We start from the raw sequence: 15915 nt of genomic DNA, 5'->3' as shown, positions 1-15915 counted from the left end.
TAACAACTCAGCCAGAATATACCCAGAGAGAGAGAGAGAGAGAGAGAGAGAGAGAGAAAGAGAAGAAAGAAGGAAAGAAAATGAAAGAGTTTTTCAATGTCTGAAGGGGTTTTTTATTAAGAGCTTAGTAATTAGTCCTGGCTGGTGTGGCTCAGAGGATTGAGCACCAGCTTGCAAACCAAAGGGTCACCAGTTTGATTCCCAATCAGAGTACATGCCTGGGTTGTAGGCTAGGTCCCCAGTAAGGGGTATGTGAGAGGCAACCACACACTGATGTTTCTCTCCCTCTCTTTCTCCCTCCCTTCCCCTCTGTCTAAAAATAAACATATATATAATCTTTAAAAAGAGCTTAATAATTAGATTGAATGGCTATGGTTCAATATAGAACATACAAATACAATTTTTTTCCTCTAAATATAACATAGAAGCAACCCTAGAAGTTATTTTAGGAGGCTTTAAAAAGGAAGCCTACAAACAGTGAAACAAAAAATATTTTTAAGTGCTAACCATATTTTTTCTTGAATATGTTTTAGGATACTATCTGACAAGGTCTTTAAAGGATTCACTGTTTATGAAACCATTTTCATGGCCTAACGAGTTTGAGCCCTATTAATTCAGACTGTGCTGTGTATATTGATTTTTGCCATAGTGAGGATCAACAGAAGTAACAGTTCTTCCAATTAACCAACTGCTCACATTGTCAAGTAGAAAAAAATGTCTGCTGTGAAACACAGAGTGTCCAAGTACTACTTAGTGGCAGCAAAAACTAACAAACAAACTATATTTTTATGTTGGAGCAGGAGAAGGAAAGTAATACCTACCTGTACAGAAGACAGTTTGGCTCTTTCAGTATTTCAGATAAAAAACTTCAATGCCAAGAAAGGATCAAAAGTAGAGACAATCTACTTTCCAGAACTGAATTACCATGATTAGATTGCACAAATTATCAGGTAGGGAAAGAATACATAGGAATAAAAATCACAAGCTAAAATAGCCTGGAAGGCAGTTCTTTCCCTTAAATGAAGCCTTTATATCAAACGAATCTATACAGTTTCTGCGCATTCTAGCCTTTTGACAATGTGTATATCAAAGATTTTGTTCCACAGCCCTAGCAATTTTCCACATTTAATATGTCATGAAAACCAACTTTAATCTGCTATATGGCTAGACCCAACTTTAAAGCTACCATTAGAAATTACATCATTTATGCCCTGAGCTGTGTGGCCTGGTTGGGAGTCATCCCGCCCAAGGCGAGGGGTTGCCAGTTCTGATCCCAGTCAGGGCACATACCTGAGTTGGGAATTCATTCTCCAAATGGGGCATGTACAACAGGCAACTGATCAATGTTTTTCCTCACATCGACGTTTCTCTCCCTCTCCTTCTCCCTCCCTTCCCCCTCTCTAAAAAAAGAAGTAAAATCTTTTAAAAAATAAATGACATCATTTATATCTTCTATCATATTAATATTTATTTCATTTTTGATAGTAGCAAAAACAATCCTGGATATGTGAATGAATTAAAGTTATCAATGAGTAACCACTTCTCTCTGTATCTCCTTTTTCAGGTTACCAGCTCAGGGTTTGGCAATATATAAGCAAATGGTCGAACAGCCCAGTCTGCTTTTGAATGGAACACAAGGGAAAGAATGGTTTGTAAATGGTTTGGGAGAGAAACAAATCAAAAGAAGAATAATTCTTCATAACATATACAATTATACGAATTAAAATTTCAATGTCCATAAATAGAATTTTATTGGAAACAGTCGCATCCATTCACTTAAATACTGTCTTTGGCTGCTTTTGTGCTACAAAGGCAAGGTTGAATAGTTACAACAGAGACTATATGGAACATAAAGCCCAAAACAGTCACTATTTCGCCCTCTTCAGAAAAAGCTTGCCTACCTGTGGTAGCTACAGTCAGATTTACAGAATGTTACTGAAAAGCACTGGAAGACACCAACACAACCAGAAGATGCGTAATTACTGAAAGGAAATACGCTCTGATGGACAAATCTGGAGCTGGAAGTAAATTCCTGCTAGCATTGATCAGCTGGCATCTCTGTTACATGGAATGTCGCAGATCTGAGGTTGCTATAATCGTAACACGTGACTTAAGAAATACCTAAAGGTATATATCTGTATAAAAGAAGACATCTGGGCAGACAATTCAAGACATTTTATAATCATATTTAAGAAAATTTTTCTCTAGAGCAAAAGGAGCTACTCCATCAAAGAAAGCAAAACCAAAACAAAAAATTGGAGTTTGCAGGTAAATTAGGGAAACCAAAACAGTGAGTTTGGATATATTGGGATAAACTGAGAGTAAACAGTAACTAACATTTGCTCCAAAGGATAGACGTAAGGGACTGTACATAGGGAAGTTTCCATAGGTGTAAGGAAAAAATTGAGGGATGTATACTGAATAGAATTCATAAATAGAACAGAATAAACTTAAATGGTATTTAAATATTAGATTAAGAAAAATTTCTCTAATGTATTTCAAAAATCCAGAGACTTTGGCAATTTCCATTTTTAAAAAACTGAGTAATACTATCTTCACCAAAGTAATGTCATTTGCTAGAATTTTAAAAAAAAATTAACAAGTGTGTTAATTTCAAGTTTGAGAATTAGGCACTATCTCTCTCAAGTCCTTTGCAAAAGAGGAGTTTAGTTACTTTCTCCACATATTGTAAGCTGCTTAAAAATTTTACTTTCTGTTTCTAGATACAGTGTAAATGATTATTCAATCTCAAGCTTTCTTCCCCAAAATATGTTCTATGTAATTAATTTCATATTTTTTTTCTTAAAAATAAAAATCCGGCTTACCTACATACCATACCAATTCTTACAGAATTTTAAAACACACAATTTCAGGTGAAAGCTCTTATGTGTGTTATATATTTTATTCACATGAATAGATATTTTGACTTACTCTCTGCGATTAAGATGGAAAACAGGTGATACTAAAACACAGTTGGTGCTAAAAGTGAGGCTAATACCCAACACCAATAATCAAAGCTAATAAACAATACTCATGTCTGTTTCCTAACTGCACTTTAGTTTTAACATTACTAAGACGTGTGGAAAACACTGTCTATCATTAAAAATAACTCCTGAGACTTCTGGTGAAGATGGAAGCATAGACACTTCGCCTCCTCACATATACACTAAAAGGAATTTCAACAAAATTTCAAAAACACCCAGAACTGTCAGGAAATTGAACTGTATGGAAGTCCAACAACCAAAGATCTCAAAAAAGCCATATTCATCTAGGAGGGGTGGATAGATGGATATGGGACGAAGAGGCAAGGAGATGGGGTATGGCACGGGCGGTGGTGGACCAGCACAGAACAGGTACAGGCGGTCCCACATTCATGTGTAGAAGATAGAAATTGGGAGGGATACCTTGGGAGCGAGTGATCCCAGCCCCAGGCCAGACCGCATACCCAGGATTCCAGTGCCAGGAAGATAAATCCCTGTAACTTCTGGCTGTGAAAACCAGTGGGGATTGGGATGGTGGAAGAAACTGCCAGGTTTTCAGAAAACTTAGCTTTTTAAAGGGTCTACAAGGCCTTAAACCGTATGCAAGCACACCCACCCTGAGACTCAACACCAGGGCAACAGGTGGAAGGGCGCCATTGCCATAACCAGGGAGTAGGTGAAGTGACTGGAAACGGGGCGAGTGCCAGACAAACCCCCAGAAGCCAGGTGGCGGGAAAGAACCCTCTCCATTGCCCTAACTGATGTGGCCCAGTGGACTGAGTGCCGGCAAGCAAACCAAGGTGTCACCAGTTCTATTCCCAGTGAGGGTACATGCCTGGATTGGGGGCCGGGTTCCCAGTAGGGAACATGTGAGAAGCAACCACACATTGATGTTTCCCTTCCTGTCTTTCTCCTTCCCCTTTCCCTTTCTCTAAAAAATAAAATCTTTAAAAAAAAAACCCAAAAAACAAAAAACCTCTCCGAGCCCTTCCCCCACACAGAACCATAAAGTAGTAAACTGGGTTGCCCCACCCTGGCAATTACCTTAGGCTCTGCCTCATACAATTTACAGGTGCCTTTTACAGGGAGTCCAAGAAGCTCTACCTAACACCCAGAAAAAAACACAGGCAGGCTGGCACATTGAGAAGACAAAGAAATGTGGCCCAAATGAAAGAACAGAACAAAACCCCAGAGAAAGAACTAAATGAAATAGAAATAGCCAACCTATCAGATTCAGAGTTCAAAACACTGGTGATCAGGATGCTCAAAGAACTCACTGAGTACAGCAACAACATAAAGGAAGAAATGACAGTTACACTAAGCAAAATAAAGAAAAATCTACAGGGAACCAACAGCGAAGAGAAGAAAGCCAGGATTCAAATCAACAATTTGAAACATAAGGAAGAAATAAACGTTCAATCAGAACAGAAAAGAAACAGGACTACAAAAAGACGAGAATATAAGACAACTCTGGGGCACCTCTAGGTATGTCAACATCTGAATCATAGGGGTGACAGAAGGAGAAAAGGAAGAACAAGAAATTGGAAGTGAAAATATAATGAAAGAAAACTTCTGTAGTATGGCAAAGGAAATATACATACAAGTCCAGGAAGCACAGAGTTCCAAACAAGTTGGGACCAAAGAGGACCACACCAAGACACATCATAATTAAAATGCAAAAGGTAAAAGATGAACAGGGAATCTTAAAAGTAGCAGTAGGAAAGTTACCTACAAAGGAGTACCCGTAAGACTATCAGCTGATTTCTCAGAAAAAACTTTGCAAGCAAGAAGGGACTAGCAAGAAGTATTCAAAGTGATGAAAAGCAAGGATATACAGCCTAGATTGCTCCATCCAGCAAAGCTATCATTTAGAATGGAAGGGCAGATAAAGTGCTTCCAAGACAAGGTAAAGATGAAGGAGTTCATCGTCACCAAACCATTAATACATGAAATGTTAAAGGGACTTATTTAAGAACAAAACTATGAACATTAAAAAGGCATCAAATTCACAACTATCAACAACTGAATCTAAAAAAATAATAATAAGCAAACAACCAGAACAGAAACAGAATCATAGGTATGGAGATCATTTGGAGGGTTATCAGCTGGGAGGGAGAATGGGGGAAGAGGTGCAGAGATTAAGAAGCATAACGGGCAGGTACAAAACAGACAGGGGGATGTTGAGAATAGTGCAGGAAATGGAGAAGCCAAGGGATTTATATGCACGACCCATGGACATGATCTAAGGGCAGCAGTAATGCTGGAGGGAAGTGGGGGTAGAGGGTGGGGGGCACAAAGGGGGGGAAAATGGAACAACTGTAAAAACATAATCAATAAAATATACTAAAAAATTATAATGATTCCTGATCTGTTTCTTAACAAAGAAGAAATGAATCAAAATAACTATTTTATCCAAACTGAAGTAAAAAAAATGTGAAAATAACTAACTGGATAAAAAAATTTAAAAAACTGCTCTGGTTGGTATCTATAAACCAATGTACACACACACTAGAAACAGAATTCTTATAGTGATATGTTTCTTAAATTTGTACTATTTGCACTCACATAAGGCCTTTCATCCAGGAATTTCAAAGTACTTTAACACATTCATGTGAATTATCCTAAGTCCAATAAAGAAAATGAAAACCTTTAAAAAGTACACTTTAAGTTATTCTAATAGGTCAAAATTATAATGAAATGTTCAAAATCCCGAATGTTCATCTTCCACACTTAACAGTAGACATAATTTTCACACTCTAAGAACACCAGAAAACACAGTCACAGGAACTGTTTCCTAAATTTAAGTTTTCATGCCTAAAATTCTAAGACATTTATTAGTTTGTCCTTGTAATCCCCTTTTTGTGCTTTTAAAGAAGAAAAAATTTAAAGGACCCTAAAACTCATTAGACTTCAAAACAGCTCTTTCCAAACAGTATTTGATGACTAATGTGTGAGTCATAAACATACAGATTAGGTTTCTCTAAAAATATATAGAAATTTAAAACTTAGAGAAAGAAAATGGTTGGCATAATATACTTTGGGCTGCGCTGAATGCAAACATTTTAAAAGTTTTGAAAAGTTCAACACTGATATACAGTGTCAGCAATCAAGCATCTGGTTTCAACCTTGCCACTTTTAAAGTGATGTTTTTAAATATGTCAGAATAAGCCAAATTCCCATTTGTTTGAATTCTCTAATAAAGGGTACATTTACTTCCTGCCCCAAATATCTGAAAACACAAGATACACTATTCCTTTAGCTTAATGTTCCACAAATGCTTGAAAAGCAAACTATTCAATTTAGTTGAATCAGTAAGAGAATTCCAAATTTTCTAAGCCAGCATGTTTTAAACTAAGTATGGATATTCCCCAGGGCCAATAATTATGATACATTATCTAAATAACCTTTCTAAGCAAAACCAGAACAGTTCTTTCCAAAACTCACATTCTACCAAATTGGGACACAGTAGTGGGAAAGACTTCAGAACACAAGGATTATTTTTCCAAAGCAAAACTTAAATGCCAGAAGCATAAACAGGCAGAGTTGCACTGCCCTCTAGAGTCCCCTTCTGATATTCTTTTTAGCCTGAAATATAATTAAATTCTAATCCTAAAACCCTTCTAATTAAACGAGGTTTCAGTATTGTAATATTGTAAGTTGACCTTTTTTAAATGAATTGGTAGTTGGTAGTAAAACTTACAATATTTCAAACATCCACCATTATTACAGGTTAGCTGTATTTCCCAAAGAACAGGAAAGCACCCAAAAAAGAATTTTATAATTCTTTTTTTTAAAAAGTTTTAAATAACTCAAATTGCATACATCTCTAAAACAAGGATGAATTACAGCATATAATAATTAACCCAAGTGGACAGGAGTTCTCTCCAGCAAAACCCCAAGTTCATACACTTGACAGAACACAGAAATATTGGGCCCATATAGCCAGTGTGTACCCAGGGCTACTTCTCAGCCTGCATCTGTCCTCTCAGATCCTAGCCAGGCAGCCAGAGCCCTAAAGGGATCTTTAGTAGTTAATGAAAAGCCATGGCAACAAAGACCTGTGAAAGTTGCAAAGCACTAACACCAATATCCACTTTTCCTAAAAGCATTCAGTAAACAACCTGACAAGGACTCAAGTAAATTAAAACCATCCCTCTAACCCAATAAATTCTACAGGCACCTATATTACACCATACCTTGAGATTTTCTAGTATTCTTTACGAACTCATTAAAAGACATGTTTTACCACGCACCACAGCTAGTACAGCTTGCCTCAGCAGTTACAGTAAGTAAGCAGGGGGTTTTTTTCCTCCTCTTAGATTCACATGAGACCACAAGTAACAAACTCCAGTCAAACCTTGTTAAAGGGGGGAAAATATCTCTCCAACACCAAGAAAGCTCATATCTTCAAATAGAAACCAAAACTAAGATGCAATGTTCCACAGCAAAATATCTATTATTACTTTTGAAAGCAATCTAATTAAAGTGATGTTGGGGTGCCAATTCATTAATAAATAGCAACATTTTGGGGGACATAAAAGTGAAAATAAAATTTCTATAGGGGCTGGGAAACTAAGGCCCATGGGTTAAATGCAAGCAGCTTGTTTTTGTAAAGAAAGTTTTATTGAAACACAGCCACTTCCATTCATTTACAAAATGTCTATGGTTGGCTGCTTTCTCCTACAAGGGCAGAGCCGAGCCAGTACAACAACAGACCACATGGCCTGCAAGAGCTAAAATATTTACTATCTGGTCCTTTACAGAAAAAGTCTGCCAATTCTTCTCTAGAACAAATATTCCCCAGCCTTCTCCACACAGAGATTTGGAAAGAGAAAAGGGGATTCAACTGTTAAAATTAAGAAAATAAAATTATGGAAATACATGGGAAGGAAAATCTCACAGACCCAGCTGATTCATCCCATAAAATGGCTCACATTAGGCTTTCTAAAACAAAGAGCTCTAAAGTTTTCTTCTAGGCACTTTAACATATTTCTATAAGAATAAACAGAGAAAATAAAAATTTCTACATACTATTTTACCCACAGTCATGCTATATTAAAAGCTCACTTGTGAGGTGGGTTGTTGTTTGTATCAGAGAGAACATTTCAAGTGAGCTTCAAGATAGCTATGACTATGACTTACAAGTATAACCAGATCCCAGAATGAATTTGAAGTAAATACCAAGGACTTAAGTCAGTGAACCATCAAAATAAAGATATTTCCAGCACCTACAACATAAAATATAATGAATGCCTTGAAGGTAACTACATGTAAATACAAAAAAACAGTAGGAAGCCCTGGCCTGGTGACTCCGTTGGAGTGTCATCCGTGCACCAAAAGCCTACAGGTTCAATCCCTGGTCAAAGCACATTCCTAGGTTGCTAGGTTCAATCCCGGGTTGGGGCACATACAGGAGGCAGCCAATGGATGTTTCTCTCTCACATTGATGTCTCTCTCTCCACCCCTACTCCGTCTCTCTCTAAAATCAATAAATATATCCTCAGGTGAGGATTAAAAGAAAAGAAAACAGCAACAAGGCGATCTGGTCAAGAGACTCAGGTTCTAGTTTTGGCTCTTCATAATCTTAGAGGTCACTTTCCCTCTTTGGATTTCAGTGTCTCATCTGTAAAATGAAGGAGGTAGACTACATTAATGTTTCTCAACCATTAACATTAATCAGAATCGCCTAGAGCAGGGGTCCCCAACCTCCAGCCACAGATCAGTACCAGTCTGGGCCTGTTAGGAACTAAGTCACACAGCAGGAAGTGAGCTTGAATATAATGTGCTTGAATCAGCCCAAAACCACTGAAAAATTGTTTACAAAACTCGTCCCTGATGCCAAAAAGGCTGGGGATTGCTAGAGCTCCAGTTCCAGCTCTGACTCGTAAAGAACTATGAAATCATCACTCTAATCTTCACAGCAAAAAATTAAGCTTATGAAACTGAAATCACTGACTTTTCTTAGATCCATCAGAGATCTAAGGTCACAGGGGAAACCACCACCTCAAAATCTGGAGAGACAGGAAAACACTGAGAATTAGAGTGGAGATTAGCTTACCTGAAGCAAAGCTACAGAAGCCAGTAGCTAGTAGGAACACTAACTGGTAACTTTGACAAATTTCCAAGGACTATTAAGGACTAGCTTGAAAGTTTTAAAACTCCTGGAAGTCCAGGCTTAAGGAGACCTGTATGTAGGTTTTACCTTTATAAGCCCCTCCAGATTCAACATGAGAATCAGAAAAATCCCCTAGTGTATTGGACAGAAGGGAGGAGAGAGTGACCCACTTTGAAACAGCTCGTACAATTTAAGGATTATGAGTTTGATATGTTGACATCCTAACAATTTCAGAGAAGCACATAAATAAGCAGGCAACAGTTTTTAAAATTTGTCTTGTTTACCAGATCTGTCCCGAAAGTAACCAGCCATGTCCTATGAAAAATAGAGACATTTATTGAGAAGATACAAGATACAAGGAACATTATACATAGAACAATGACATTTCAGTTCCCTTCAAAGTAGGTACCTTCGAACTGCCATCAGTTGCCCCATCATATTTTCCTGAATCTCATCGATGGTCTGAAATCTTTTCTTTTTCAAAGGTGATTTCAGTTTTGGAGAAAGCCAGAAGTCACAGGGTGCCAAATCTGGGCTGTAGGGGACACTGAGTCACCTGCATGATTTGATGTTTTGCCAAAAATCTCTGCAGGAGACATGATGCATGAGCAGGCACGTTGTCTTGATAAAGCTGCTAATCACCAGTTGTCCACAGCTGCAGCCATTTTCATGGCATTGCATCTTAACCGATGAAGAACACTGAGGTAGCACTCTTTATTCATTGTTCGGCCTGGAGGGAATTACCTGTGACGGACAACACCTTCCCAAACAAAAAAACACAGTTAACATGGTCTGCAACTTTGCCACGCCTTCTTCAGACTTGGAAAACCAGGCGACTTCCATTGGGATGGCTGGGCCTTCGTTTCTGGATCATCGCAATAGGCCCATGATTCATCTCCAGTTATGACCTTCTTAAGAATATCTGGTTCATTGGTAGCAGTTTGAATCAAGTCATGAGCAACTGCAGCACAATGTTCCTTCTGCTCTGGTAGCAGAAGCTGTGGAACAAACTTTGCCATAACACATTTCTTGTCAAGATCCTGGGTCAAATTTTTGGACACAGTAGTTTTTGGAATCCCCAGACCAGCCTCTAATTCTCACACTGTCAGTCTCCAATCTTTGTAGACTGCAGCCCTACACGTTCAACATTCTCAGGTGTCCTGCTTGTTGCAGGCCTCCCAGAACACGGATCACTTTCAACAGATCCTCAACCATCTTTGAAGCATTGTGCCACACTTTTATTTGTGCTGCACTCGCTGCATCATCCCCGAAAGCCTTTTGAATCATCTAAATGGTTTCCGCAGAGGAATATTCAAGCTCAATGCAAAATTTGATGCAGATTTATTGCTCCATATGTGCTCAGTCATTTTGAATGCAATGGCCACAGAGTTCACATGCTCACTCAGCAGCGTCTACCACCCCCACTGACTAGTACAGTGAAGTCGTCGTCGTTCATGCATGTGCATTCCAGTCCACTCTCCTTGGCTGCCAGATTACATCAATGTTGCGCAAACCATTCTCATTATATTAACCACGGCTGGACTATTTCCCAGACAAACTTTGTATAAGTATGCACGCAAACAGTAGGAGGCTGCCACAAATGCACCCACTTTTATCAGCTTCTGGTTTAAGCTTTCTGGAGATATTCCCTGCAAATACAGCATACATGTATAAATACCTCTTTTTCCTTATACAAATAAATAGTATGCTTGTCATGCAACTTTTTTGTTTCCTTCATTTATCTTGGAGATTATTCCTGGTCAGTGCACATAAAATGTCTTATTCTTTTTAACTGCTGCATAGAATTCCATCATTTGGGTATACCATAGTCACTTAACTATTCTAACTGCTTGCAGCCTTTTGCTGTAATACAAAATGCTGCAGTGATAATCCTTAAACACAAATAAAGGAGCAGATAGAGGATAAATATATGATTATATAATATAATAAATATGGTAAATGTATATCATATAGCAAATATAATAAAATGTAACTTTACACTCTAACTGGTAGGTATGGGGTAGCCACCAGATAATTTACCAATTCTTCTATATTTAAACTACCAAATTTATACTTGTTCTTAAAGTATTATATTTTTCTTTCAACTTTTCAATGAGTAAGCAATATGAAATATTTTATCAACTTACAAAACCACCTCAAATTTTAATAATCTATAAATGGTTCTTGCCCTTGGTTTGTAATCCAAACAAGCAGAAGAGGCAATTGTTAGAAGAATCACACTTCAACTTCTGTCATTTTATACAAGGTACATAATCAAGCCAAGTACAAGTGCCCCAAGAGTCTTATTTCCTTAGGTCTCTCAACATTCTTTTACATACAAAAATAGGTCTTTACCAAAAACAAAGAGTTCTCTATAGGTGTCTGTTACATCTAAGAGAAACAATGGAAAAAGAAAACAAAAACCTTCAGAGGGCCACAATTTGACATCTTCCTTCTTAGTTTCCTTCCTGTATAATTCCCATAAGCCCTAACCAATGAAGAATGGTTTAACTCTTCTTTCCAGAAAAAAATACAATGATTATTCTTCCAGTATTTCTTTACAGAATATATTAACCCTTCCTCTAAAGACTGAAAAGCAGGACTTTCAAGAGAATTTATGGGTCAGAGTGCCATTCCAGCCAAGGCACATCAACCAGAATCTTAACATGAAACTCCAAAAAATGTTTGTTGGCCTGTTTTTCTTTTTTGACTTAAAAGTTCTTGCTGAAAGCATAACAGCATTATAATGGACTTATCTTAGGCTTTACTGACATTTGAGCTGCATATTCATGGAGGGGCAGGAGTTTGCCAGATAGAGAAAAGGAGAAAAAAGGAATATACCCTTCAGAGATATGTTCACAGAGAGTGTTAAGGCTACATTATTCCTCTAAGGAATCGAGTTAATAACACTTTAATTTCCCAGATCTCCAAAAATTTGAGTTCCTTATCTTTAAAGAGCAGTCATAAAATTCTAAGGAATATCCATTTTTCAGTAGTTGAACTTTTCAAAAAGATTTGCAAGCTGAAGAGAAGTGGGAATTGTAAACAGTTCTGAGATTTATCAATGTCCAGGAATCAAGAAAGTTATTCACAATCCTAAGTAAACCCAATGGAGTGGTCTTGGCAGTAACGCTCCAACTTCCTTCTAGACACTTCAATTCACAGCAAAGTTCACATTCAACAAAGCCTAAGGGAAATGTTGGCACCAAATAAAAGTTTTAAATAGTTTTAGGTTGTTGTTCATTGGAAATAATAAAGTGTAATAAACCTAGAAATGAAAGTGAAACACACTATGGAACAGTGATACGAAATAAACACCTACTCCGAAGGTGTGTCCAGTGTAAGACACACACCTCGATTATCACCTGACCCCATCTCCAGGGCCAGCCATGACCCCACGGCAGACTGCACTGTCTAGCCCTCTCGTTCCTCCACCACTAATGCTATTCTCTCTACGCAGAAGGCCCTCTCCCCTCTCCCCATGGGGCAAAACTGCACCCCTCCAAGATCCAACTTAGCCTTCACCTTCTCTGGGACTCCTCAAAAAACTCCCTAGGGCACTTTATTCAGGCCTTTACCTAACACATAAATTAATGTCTCTAAGACTCTCCCCACTCCACAAGCCCTCGGGGTGAAACCAGCAGCTCTGGTCATCTTTCTAGACCTGTTACCCATCACAATGCCCAGGATTCCAACAATACAAACCAAGGGTTTGTGTGCTGGACACTGTGCTCGGTTCTTCATATACATTAACTCATTTCACCCCAAGAATGACATATTATGAACAATGTAATCACTCCAACCCTGTTAAGAGTACATTATTCCCATTAAGAGAGATGAGAGGGAAGGGACACAGTCTATCCCTCTACCCAAATATATTCTTCTTATGGGATCACATCACAACACACTATCAGCCTGAGTCCAATCAGGAAAGAAAAACCACACAGTAATTTGAACAAAATAAATTTCTTAAATAAAGAATTATTAAAGCAGTATGGAGTTACCTCAAAAAATGAAAAATGGAACTGTCTTATAACCTACCAATTCCACTTCTGGAAATTTATCCAAAAAAACCTGAAACACTAATTCAAAAGAACATATGCACCTCTATGTTCACTGCAGCACTATTTACAATAGCCAAGATTGGGAAGCAGCCCAAGTGCCCGTCAGTAGGTAAGTGGATAAAGAAGCTGTGTGTAGTACAATTTACACAATGGAATACTACTTAGCCATAAAAAAGAGGGAAATTTTACCCTTTTGTGACAGCATGAGTGGACCTGGAGAGCATTATGCTAACTCAAGCCAGTCAGAGAAAGACAAGTACTGTATGATTTCACTCATATGTGGAATCTAATGAACTAAATGAACTAACAGGCAAAATAAAGACAGACTCATAAACAGAGAGCAGGCTGACAGGGGCGGGGGGTCGGTGTGCATGTGTGCGTGCGTGCGTGCGTGCGTGCGTGTGTGTGTGTCTGTGTCTGTCAGGGGGGCGGTGCTGGGAGGTGGAGGGATTAAGGAAAAAAGAGAAAACTGTTGGACAACAGTGGGGTGACTGCCAGCAGAAAGGAGGTAGATGAGGGAAAATGGGGCACAGAGGGTGATGGACGGAGACCTGACTTGGAGTGGTGAACACACAATACAGCGTGCAGACGATATGTTGTAGAACAGTGCATCTGAAAAGTGTGCAATTTTGTGAACCAGTGTCCCACCAGTAAATTCAGTATTTAAAAAAAGAATTATTAACTATAACAGGTGATTGGCATAATAAGGAATTGGCTGGTAAGAAGTAAAAACTCTAAAGAATAAAGGAATACATCATATAATATATAATAGCAAATATAATATCATATAACATATCACCACTATGACCCCTAAAGCTAAGACACAGTACCCAAGAAAGAGTTCCTCCAACCCTAGAGCTGAGATCCATCCATACCTTATCGGAGAGGGTGCATATCTGGCACAACTTCTGGAAATCCACCCTGTAGAATTTGCCACAAATCTGTCTTCTAGAATGACAAAGAAAGATGTTTGTGGGGAACTGTCTTATCGTAGGTACTCTGCTACAAAACTCCCCAAGCAGAGGGTGAGGGGGCGGGGGAAGTAGCTGCATGGACGCTGAGAACTGCAGGAGCCTGAACAACTAGAGAAGCCCCACCTGCATGCTGCATGCAGGAGCCCGCTAGGCAAGCAAGCACAGGACAACCAGTGAGCAAAACTCTTTCCTCCTTCAATCTCTCTTAACATTCTGCTAGCTGGCCCAAGGAAAGTATTTAAAGGGTCCACATTCACTTTCACAGAGCCAGCAGCAAAGGGCACATTTGGAAGCGAGAAGCAGTAATTGGTGTAAGCACCATCATCATCATCATCATCATCATCATCATCATCATCATCATCATCATCATTCTGGCCCAAGCCAGAAACCTAGATACATCCTTGATTCTTCCTTCAATCCTCAAGTCCTGAATAGTTCCATCTTTTAAGTATTTCCTGAACCCATCCACTTATCTCCATTTCCACTGCGCATGCCCCAGTCCTGGCTCACATCATCTCCTACAAGTATTGCCATCACAGCGCTAGGCCTCCTGCCCACAGATTGCCTTTGCCCTCTTTTTTCCTTTAACTGAAACCTCTGTGATTTTTGTAAATGGCAAATCCAATCCTGTCAATCTACTGTTTAAAACCTCTCAGGCATTTCAAGTGTCCATAGGATAAGATCCAAAATAAGTAATGTCTTTCACAGTTCCTTGTGTCTTCCCTCCTCAAAAATCTATGCTCCAGATATTAGGAAGTTAATGCTGTTTGCCATCTGCAAAGATACTGTTTTGCTTGCTTGTTTTTTATTGTTTTGTTTTGTCCCTGGGCTACTGCACATGGGTTTTCTCTCCTCAGAATAACTTTCCTTTCCCCCCATATTGCTGTACCCACTTTTCAGTTAGTTAACTAGTTCATCATTCTTCAGATCTCAACTTAAATATCTCTGACTTCAAGTCAGGTGTCACTGCTAAGTACAACTAATAGAACCCTCTCCTTCCCTACTCAGAATGCGTGCCATACATTATTGTAATTGTAACTCTCTTATTTATACTTTAACCTCTATGAAGATAAGAAAATTTTCTTCATCAATGAATCCCAAAGAAATGTCTAGAACAAAGGGGGAAACTCAATAAATCAGTTAAGTTAATGAATGCTGAATGAAGGAGGAAATGACTTCATGAAATAACAGCTTAAAAAAAAAAAGATTTTGGTTTTGACATTATACCTGACATGTTGATCAGTACACTGTGGTAATATTACTCGTACTTCATGCCAAGGATAAGGAGAAAATGCCTTTGTTCCATGCTTAACAACTAAGATAAAGTAAAATATAAAATCTGTTCCTCAGGATGGAAAAATGAAGTCAACCAGCTGATAATATAAATTTATTATATTGTATAGATAAAGAAAGAGACTGTCATCAAATGATTCAGTTTATTTACACCCAATAATGAAAGATCAAATATTACAAGATGACATCCCGTAGTACACCATGCTTCCACAGTAGAAAATCAATACATCACATTCGTTTTCAGCAACGTGTTTACCCAAGTACAGTTCTAGAATCATTATGCAATGCAAACAGTCTTCTCAAGCACTTTGAAGCCATCTGAAATCAAAACTAGACCTCTGACACCTAACTCCAAAAGGGACTCTCCCTCTTGCTGACTCTCCAGGAATTTGCTCAGAGCTCTAAAGAGCAAAAGCTGTAGAGTTGAACTGGTATTGTATGTTAAATTGTTCTGCCACCATGAAAGGATATTTAGGATTGCTAGTCCA

General features: G+C 38.4%; 1 protein-coding gene across 4 annotated transcripts in view; it reads right to left on the bottom strand.

Annotated features, from left to right (window-relative positions):
- Positions 1-15915, bottom strand: part of RERE (arginine-glutamic acid dipeptide repeats) — a 373240-nt gene that overhangs the window by 288740 nt on the left and 68585 nt on the right. For 3 of the 4 annotated variants that reach the window (XM_054579811.1, XM_054579813.1, XM_054579814.1), the window contains exon 2: positions 14036-14108. The exons of the other annotated variant lie outside the window; for it this stretch is intronic. The gene's annotated coding sequence lies outside the window, so the exon portion shown is untranslated. The remainder of the gene's footprint in view (positions 1-14035; positions 14109-15915) is intronic. 4 annotated transcript variants of the gene reach the window in all.

This window comes from Pteronotus mesoamericanus, unplaced genomic scaffold (assembly GCF_021234165.1).
Source record: "Pteronotus mesoamericanus isolate MK-2021 breed Mesoamerican mustached bat unplaced genomic scaffold, CSHL_Meso_final contig_557, whole genome shotgun sequence".
Taxonomy (NCBI): domain Eukaryota; kingdom Metazoa; phylum Chordata; class Mammalia; order Chiroptera; family Mormoopidae; genus Pteronotus; species Pteronotus mesoamericanus.
The sequence above is the reverse complement of the archived record's forward strand: the minus strand, read 5'-3'. Positions and strand labels throughout refer to the sequence as shown.